At 41.2% G+C, this 9,201-nt stretch overlaps 1 protein-coding gene and 1 pseudogene across 1 annotated transcript in view; both read left to right on the top strand.

The window, feature by feature from the left end:
• Window positions 1-9,201, top strand: part of Efcab2 (EF-hand calcium binding domain 2) — a 111,800-nt gene that overhangs the window by 31,080 nt on the left and 71,519 nt on the right. The window lies entirely within an intron of this gene.
• On the top strand, window positions 1,043-2,287 carry LOC101578719 (annotated as a pseudogene).

Here is a 9,201-nt window from a genome sequence, read left to right as displayed (position 1 = left end):
GGTCCGGCCCACGCTGCGCCTGGGCTGGGACTGGTCCCGCCGGCGCAGGGTAGCAGGAAGCTCTCCACACACTCACCGGACCTGGGCTAGGACTGGGTCTAATAATTGTTTTAAATTTAGAAAAGATTAAGAAAAACATTAAGAGGCTGTAGTCTTAATTAGATTTTTAGAAAATGTTATCTATTTCAAATAGAAAGAGCATCAGTTCTTTCCTTAGAGATAAGGAAATTAGCTCTTTGAAAATGTATTTTACTTCTCCATCTTGCAGTGTGTTCTTTTCCTATTTGGACAGAGTCGCTGCTAGCTGCCATCATGCTGGTTTGCCTTTAGTCTCACTGGTCTTGCTTCTTTTATTCCTGTTGTCTGGATTCTGTTGTCATTTTTCCCCCTGGAAGTGCTTGTTTATGTTTTTCTGAGTGCTTTGATGTTTAAAATGTTTGCTTTGTACTTGAGTATTTTGTGCTTGAATGACTGACATCCTATATATTTGCACTGTTGTAAAATTTATAATGATTTTGAGGTGCTTGGGTGTATAACTCTACTGTTACTTCCTGTAGCTCCTGATTTTGGAAATTTGAGTTGTTTGTAATTGGATGCTATTATAATTGTGATTGGGCTAAAATTATTAATAAGGAATTAGTCAAAGACTTTATCCTTTTATTAGACTGCTAAACAATAAATCCTCTAAGCATAATTTCCTTTCCTAAAGAGCAAGTATTTTTCTTGTTGAGAGATAGGTAGTGTTAATCTTCATAGTTAAATTCTGAGAACAGTATTGTTCTGATTGGGATTGGAAATACAGTTTGTTTAAGATAGGAAAACAAAGGCTGTAGAGATAGCTCAGCAGACTAAATGCCTGCCTAGGCAAGCGCAGGGACTGGGGTTTGATGCCCAGCACCACGTGCCGTGTGGGCCCTGCCCCCACCCCGGGGTGGCCAAGGTCAAGCAGTGTAGTGAGACCCTGTACCAAATACATTAAAAAAAAAAAAAAAAAGATAGGAAACAAGATTAGAGAGAAAGGGGAGGGGAGGGGCCTTCTCCTCTCCCTGCCATGGCTTGTGCTCGTCCCCTGATATCTGTGTACTCCAAAAACGTCACCTGGCAAAAATGTCACCTTGCCTGCTGTGTTCAAGACTCCAGTTCAACGAGATATTGTGAATTTTATTCACACCCACTTGTGGAAAAATGACAGCCGTATGCTGTCAGCGAACTAGTAGGTCATCAGACCAGTGCTGAGTCTTGGGGGACTGGCAGAGCTGTGGTTCGAATTCCCAGAGTTCATGGCAGTGGAACCCACCATTCCAGCCAGGATGCCTTTGACAGTATGTGTCGGGGAGGCTACATATTTGCATCAACCAAAACCTGGCGCCGTTGGCACCGCAGAGTCAATACAACCCAGAAGTGGTATGCCATCTGCTCGGCCTTGGCCACTTCGGCCTTGCCAGCACTGGTTATGTCCAAAGATCATTGAATTGAGGAACTTCCAGAACTTCCTTTGGTGGTGGAAGACAAAGTTGAAGGTTACAAGACGACGAAGGAGGCAGTTTTGCTCCTAAAGAAACTTAAGGCCTGGAATGATATCAAAAAGGTCTATGCTTCTCAGCGAATGAGGGCTGGCAAGGGCCAGATGAGAAACCACCATTGCAGCCAGCGCAAGGGACCTTGCATCATCTATAATGAAGACAATGGCATCATCAAGGCCTTTAGAAGTACCCCGGGCATTACTCTGCTCAATGTAAGCAAACTAAATATTTTGAAACTTGCTCCTGGTGGGCATGTGGGGTGTTTCTGCATTTGGACTGAAAGTGCTTTCTGGAAGTTAGATGAGCTGTATGGCACTTGGCGAAAAGCTGCTATCCTCAAGAGTCACTATAACCTGCCTATGTACAAGATGATCAATACAGATCTGAGCAGAATCTTGAAGAGTCCAGAGATCCAAAGAGCCCTCCGAGCACCACTCAAGAAGATCCATTGAAGAGTCCTGAAGAAGAATCCTCTGAAGAACCCAAGAATCATGCTGAAGCTGAACCCATATGCAAAACCCTTGCTTTGGAACACCATTCTTTGCCAGGCCAGGAATCACAAGATCCTTATGACTAAAGCAGCTGCATGGGCAGCCAAATTGGAAGAGAAGGAGGTTGCCAGCAAGAAGCCTGTGGAAAAGAAGAAAGAAAAGAAAGCTGCGGGTCCCCAGAAGCCTGTGAAGAAGCCTTTGGGGAGAAGGCCTGCAGCTCCCAAGAAACCAGCAGAAAAGAAACTTGGTGAAGAAAAGAAGCCTGCTGCATAAATTCTCAAAATCTATCCCATACAAGTACCGTAAATTTGGACAGCTTATTTTGAATAAAGACCTGGTCAGAGGCAGTGAGGAAAAAAAAAAAAAAAAGATTAGAGAGAGATAAAGTAGTGGAACTTAAGCAGTTACAGGACATAAAGAGTAATCAGGAAAGGGGTTACATTTGAATAGAACTCACATGATTAGAAGCCCAAAGAGAATAAAGTGCAAAGAAAAGTTCTCCTAACCCTTTTACTAGCTGCCTAGTTCCCCTCCAAAGAACCAGCAACCACAGTTCTAGTTCCCAGATATTCTAGAAATATTCTATACATTTACAAAGAAATGCATATAACATTATTTTCTAATTTTGCCTCATATTCAAGTATTACATACTTTTGTAGTGCAGTAGCATTTACATGCTTGAAGTTTGTTCAAAGCCAGGGTGAGACTCACGTTCATGCCTTCTTGGTAGCGGAGGTCTGGAATGGGTGGAGCCTCCTGAGTCAAGCTTAGGTTAGTGGGTACATGACCTAAGTGTGAGCATACTGGAAGGCATCACAAAGGACATAGGGGCCCAAGTAGCCCAGTAAGCTATACTCCAGGCCTCATAGACTGGAGCTGCTTGGTAGGATGGATGGCATTGTGACAAAAGAATGCACTGGAGTTCAGATCACCCAATTCAGAGCACTTTACTGGCTGTTTGGATAAGACCTTTTTTGGATTTGCTCTTTAGAGAGAGACCAGTCTTGGCTGACCCTGGAGTGTCTCTGTCCATCTGCTATACCTTACATTGTCTGGGTTTTATTGTATGGACTATGGTCAAGTGGAACTATCTGTCTGGCTGGATTAAGAAACTCCTGGAGCAGTGTCCCTTTCATGGGAGCGCTGTGCTCATTGCTGGATGAGTCCTGGGCAGGGAGTCTTTGGGGCCATGCATCTGGGGGCTTGTCTCTCACCAGCTGGTATTCTTCCCCTGCTCTGCTTCCTGCCTGCCTCGAACAAGTGGCTTTGCTTTACCACACCCTTCTCCCATCTTGTTCTGGCTTGGAGCCAGTGCATCATCAACTGAAACTCTTGCACCCATGAGCCCAATTTAAGTTCTCTGTCTTTAAATTGTAGGTGCTGAGTAATTTGTTCCAGGGACAAAGCTAATATATTTGGCTACAAAAATGGGAGGCCTGAGTTTCTCTGAGGATTGGTAGTGTCAGGGAGTGCTTCCTGGGGCCCCTGGGTAGGTAAGACCTGTGACCTCTGTGTATACCCTCTGTGGCTTCCAGGTTTCTGCTCTCTGTAGCTTCAAGCCATTCTCTGTAACATAGGAAATATAATACTGGATTGACTTGAGAAGTGTAAGTCCTTTTAAGTATAGCAGAGAGCATTATGGTAGTATCTTCATTTGCTTTGAAAGCTGGGAAAGAGAAGGACAGGAGAGGAAATGAACGTAAGAAAAATGAAGATGTGTTACGTACATGTGCTGGTTCCATGATGAGTATAATCATTATGCACTGCAAGCATGTACTACAAACAAGTAAAAATAATAAAAAAAGAAAAGAAATAGAGAAAGGACATAAGCCAAAAACTGTTGCTATGTACCCTGATGTCCCCGGGCATATCTGGAGACCTGGGTCCTTTTTGTCAATCTGATCATGCTCTTTCATCATGCATGGGGCTCAAATAATCTTTTAAGTTTTCTTAGTACAGGATTATTGTGAGGATATATTTGAAAATGAGCAATATAAGAAATAATGATACCCTCTATAGATGTAGACTAGCACAAAGCTCACCACAGTGGCATTCTTAGTGCACTGGAGTGGTATTTGTTGCCATTAAGGTCATGGGACTACTCTGGTGTCTCCACATCAGCTTCAGTTAGCTGACATGCTGCGCACGCGACAGCTGTTTCTATTCTCTCTTAGATTCTTCCTTGTGTCTTAGTTACTCTTCTGTCATTGCTGAGACAAAACACCCGATGCCCAACATTAAAGGAGAAAGGTTTTTTTAGCTCAGTTTGTAGAGGTTTCAGTCCATAATTGGCTGTATCCAAGCAGGGAGGCATGGCAGATGGACAATAGTTCATGGCAGTGGAAGATAGCAAAAGCAACAAGAAAGAAGGACAGAAGAAACCTTTCTGCCTCTTATATTATATGCAGGCTACCTGCCCTAGGGCAGGTGTACCATTCATACCTTTAATCTCAGCACTGGATCATGAATCAGTCACAAACTCTAGATTCAGCCACATCTGAAAAGCTTACTCCACATGACTGCAAGGGATTTGAGGTGTACATCTGACATTTGTATGAAGTACAAGAAGAGGAACAATCACAGATATAGAAAGTTGGTTGTGAGATGGTGAAGGGTGAGAGAGATGACAGGAGATGCAAAGGTTTCTCATGGGATGATAGAAATGGTCCAGGATTATATAACAGGATAATTGTTCAACCTTGTGAATATAATGAAAACATTTCAACTATGCACTTAAAAATCAACTGATTTTTGAAAATAAAATATACTGAGCCCAGGCAAGACAGAACATTTAGACACACTAATTTCCCTAGAATCAATAGCCTGTTTCCAAAAAGTGCTCTCACCAAGAGAATTTTGTGAAACTTAGTAATTTTTTAGACTTATTGGTATTTAATATCCTTCAGAAAACAAGAAGAAGAAAACTTCCAAATTCTTTTCTGTATAATATTGACACAAAAACTAATAAAAATGGTATAAAAAACTGTAAAGAACAATTTTACTGATGCATATCCATGCAAAAATTGTAAATAAAATATTAGCAACAAAATTCAACAGCATATTAGAGGAAACTTATTTCATGACTGTAAAAATAGTTCTATGTTAGGAAGTTTATTAATGTAATTCATCATATTAATAGAACTGAAGAGAAAAATCAGGATTTTCCCTTTACACAGGCCTATATGTGACATAATTTAATGCATATTCATAATTTTAAAGACCCAATAAAGTAGCAATTGAGAGAATACTTCCTTAGCATTAAATGTTTATGTCAGCTCCAAATCTAGTTTCTTAATGAGGAATGAACAACAGTTCAGTTAAAGTTAGGAACAAGATGAGGATGGCTACAATTTGCTATTGTTATTTAGTATAAACTAGAGGTGTTAGCTAACACAACTAGATAAGTTAAATGCAAACATGAGTACTGGGCATGAAATGGTAGAAGATAGAAGAAAAATTAGCTTCATTTTCAAAAATTAGCATCATTTATTTGTTACATATATAGCACATATACAGAAAACCCAAAAGAATCAATGGAAAAACCACTGTGAACAGAAGTCTTACTTTTAAAATAAAATTAATCCACCTGCAATAACATAGAGTGCCTACGTTGATTATATAATGGAAGAAGATAAGACCCATTTATAGACCGGGCGTGGTGGCCCGCACCTATAATCCCAGCACTTGGGAGGCTGAAAACAGGAGGATCACTACAAGTCTGATCTACATAGTGAGATCCTGTAGACACTGTACCAAATACATTAAAAGACCCATTTATATTAGTGATAAAAAGCTAAAATTTATAGACAAAAATGTAATAAGATATACAGTAAATCCCTGATTTACAAATAAATTCTATTCTGAGAGATTTGTTTGCACGTTAGATTTGTTCATAAGCCTTTCCCTTACTATAAATGAATAAAGTGAGTCTTACATAGTCTACCTGTGAAAGTTCACAACTCCAATGTTCATAAGTCTAGGACTTACTGTACATAGTGTTACATTGGGAAACCCTGAAGGATACAAAAATAGGCTTGAACAAGGGGAAGGAAACCATTATTTTTTTGGATAGGAAACTTGAAATATAAACATACCAAATAACCTAAATTCACCACAATTTATATTTATTTATTTATTTATTTATTTATTTATTTTCGCGGAACCAGGGATTGAACTCAGGCCCTTGCGCTTGCCAGGGAAGCACTTATTCCACTGAGCCATCTCCCCAGCCCTTATTTATTTATTTTTTGTGGAACCAGGATTGAACTCAGGTCCTTTCACTTGCCAGGCAAGTGCTTATTCCACTGAACCATCTCCCCGGCCCCCACAGTTTAGTTTAAATGCTAACATATTCTGGAACTTAGCAAATGAATTTTAAAGTTCATATAAAGAGCAAAGAGTCAAGTTGAGCTTTATTTGATAATCAAAAGATATTAAAAATTTTCTATCACCAACTGATCATGGTGGTATACACTTGTTATACCAGCATTGTAGGAGGCTAAAGCAGGAGGAACTCAAGTCTGAGCCTAGCCCCTGCGCAACCTCGTCACTTAGTGAGATCCATCTCAGAACAAAGCGGGTGAGGGGTGGGGAATGTCACTCAGTATAAAGGCCCTGGGTTAAATCTCAGTACTGGAAAAAAAAAAGGTGTGGCTTAACTGATCAGTGAAATAGAATAAAAAATATGGAAATGACCTAAGTTTCTAGGGCAAGTTAATAGACTATGGGAGTGGCTGAGCGGGCGATGGATCACTAATGCAGGGCTGGAGCAAGGCCAGCCCTGAGAACACAGGTGCCCGAGGCGAGCCCGATGGACAAGTTGTTAGGCAGAGGGCTTTGGCCTGCTGGCATTGTAACACACTGCTAGCACACTGGGGTTGTCGGGCAGTTCTTTTTTCCCACCAGCTTTCTACATTCTGACTCTTATCTTTGTTTCTTCCTTCTCCACTATCCTCCCCCTGGGAATTTCAAGAACTGCACTGGACATGGCAATACAGGGTACAGGTGGCAACTGCAAGAAGTGGAGAAAAGACAGACAACTGGAAGGTGATTTGAACCAGTATAAAATTAGATATGTACCTAATGCTGAATACAAAGATAAGGTCTATGTGCAACAGATATTTAGGTTTTAGCCAGCTGTAAAACATAATATCTTAAAGTATTAAAATATAAGGTGAATTCCTTTATAAAGTGGGGTAGTGAAAATGGTTCAATACAAAGTTCAGAAGGAAAAACCTTGACACATTCAGCCATGTAAAAAAGTGTGTCAAGTCCTACCAAAAACCATTAAAAATGTAAACAAATCACTATCGAGAAAATCTGGACACCTGTTGTAATCCCAGCACTTGGAAGCCTATTGCAAATGGCCTATTCTATATCTATATATCCTAATTAACCAGATAACTTTTCAAAAATTAAAAAAATAATAAATGTCTTGTGTTCTCTGCCATCCACATAGCTGAAGGATGAAGAAGGTGGGGGAGACTCTAGGGCCCAGTCCATACAAGAGATGCTTTGAGGATTCCCATTCAGGAGTGTGCCAGATAATCCAGACCTCTGCCAAAAAATTCACCCATCCTAACTACTCATCTGACACCCACAACTTAAAAATGGAAAGGATTATTTTGACTCAGAGTTTGTAGAGGTTTTAGTTCATAGTCAGGAGCTGCCTTTGAAGGCAGGCAGCATGGCAGAGGAAAAACAGCTCGTGGAAGGCAGCAGGAAGCAGAGACACCAAGGGGGGAGGAGGGAGACAGACCCTTCAGGCCACAGCCCCGTGACCGCCTCCTCCATCCAGACTCCACCTCCCAGTATCATATTTAGCTGTGCATTCATCAGTGTGCTAATCTACTGATGCAAATCACTTCCCCTGATCTAGTCCCCTCCCCCACAGCCCCTCCTATGGTGTGGAGGCTTTGGGAGAAACCTAGATATAAATCATAACAACAAGATATCTCCATTTTTTGATCATTAAGAAAAAAGGAATTTAGTATGCTGCTATTTAAACATTTAACTTTTAGTGTGCCTTTAAAAATGTTTTAGTTTGAAGCTGGGTGTTTTGGTGGGCACCTATTGTAATCCCAGCAACTGGGAGCCTGAGGCAGAAGGATTGTGAGTTTGAGGCCACCCTGGGCTACATAGTAAGTTCCACACCAGTCTGGAGAAGAGACCTTGTCTCAAAAAATATATATTTTTTTAAATTTTGAAATAATTTTAGAGGTACAAAAAATGCAAAAAATTATACTGAGAGTCTCTCCATATTCTGTACCCAGCTTCTTCTGCTGTTTACATCATAGGTAATGCTAGTGTGATTATCAAAGCCATGGAAAATTAGCATTGGTTCGCTACTATGAGCTACACTCTAGATCTTGTTAGGCTTTCACAAGTTTTAATCCAACATCCTCTTTCTTCCAGTCCAATACAAAAATCTTCTGTTGCATCACTTGTTTTGTTGCTTTAGTTCTCCAGACTGTAACAGTTTTCTCAATCTTTTTTGTCTTTCATGACTTTAATACTTTGAAAACAATACGCTTGTTGAGTTATTTTATAGAGTGTCCCTCAGGTGTTTTCTTGTGATTGGATTGAGGTCATGCATTTTTGGCAAGAACACTAGATCTGAATGCTCAGAAGGCTCTTGTTTTCAGAGGTGGGGCATTTGGATGATGACTGATTATGGGTGTGCTATCTCTTCAGTTGGGCTAATCAGCAGAAGGGTCAGAGCTGAGGGTGCTGTTGAAAGTGGGGCCTCATGGGCAGCGTGGCCCAGAAGGGTGGATCTGCCTCCCAGGTTCCCCTTCTCCATCCACTTCCTGGGATGAGCAGCCGTTCTCCACCAGGCCCTTCCACCATGCCCTTTCTGCCTTGGAGCCATCCAAGTATGGACTGAACCCTTGGAAAGCCATAAGCCAAAATGAACCTCTTCCTCTTTAAGTTGTGGGTTTCTCAGCAAGGAGGAAAGTGGCTAAAACAGACCCATCTCAGAGCATCCTGTGAGGGGATACAGTGTGCTGTTGATATAGTCTTGTCTTGTCTTTTTTTAAAATGTATTTTAGTCTACAGCGTCTACAGGTCTCACTACGTAGCTCGGACTCATAGTGATCCTCCTGTTTTCATCCTCCCAAGAGCTGGGATTATAGGCACACATCACCATGCCCAGTCTTAATCGCCATCTCAGTGCGCCCCGGGGG

Source organism: Octodon degus, unplaced genomic scaffold, assembly GCF_000260255.1.
Source record: "Octodon degus isolate 3935 unplaced genomic scaffold, OctDeg1.0 scaffold00017, whole genome shotgun sequence".
Classification (NCBI taxonomy): domain Eukaryota; kingdom Metazoa; phylum Chordata; class Mammalia; order Rodentia; family Octodontidae; genus Octodon; species Octodon degus.
This window is presented reverse-complemented; position numbering and strand designations above follow the sequence as displayed.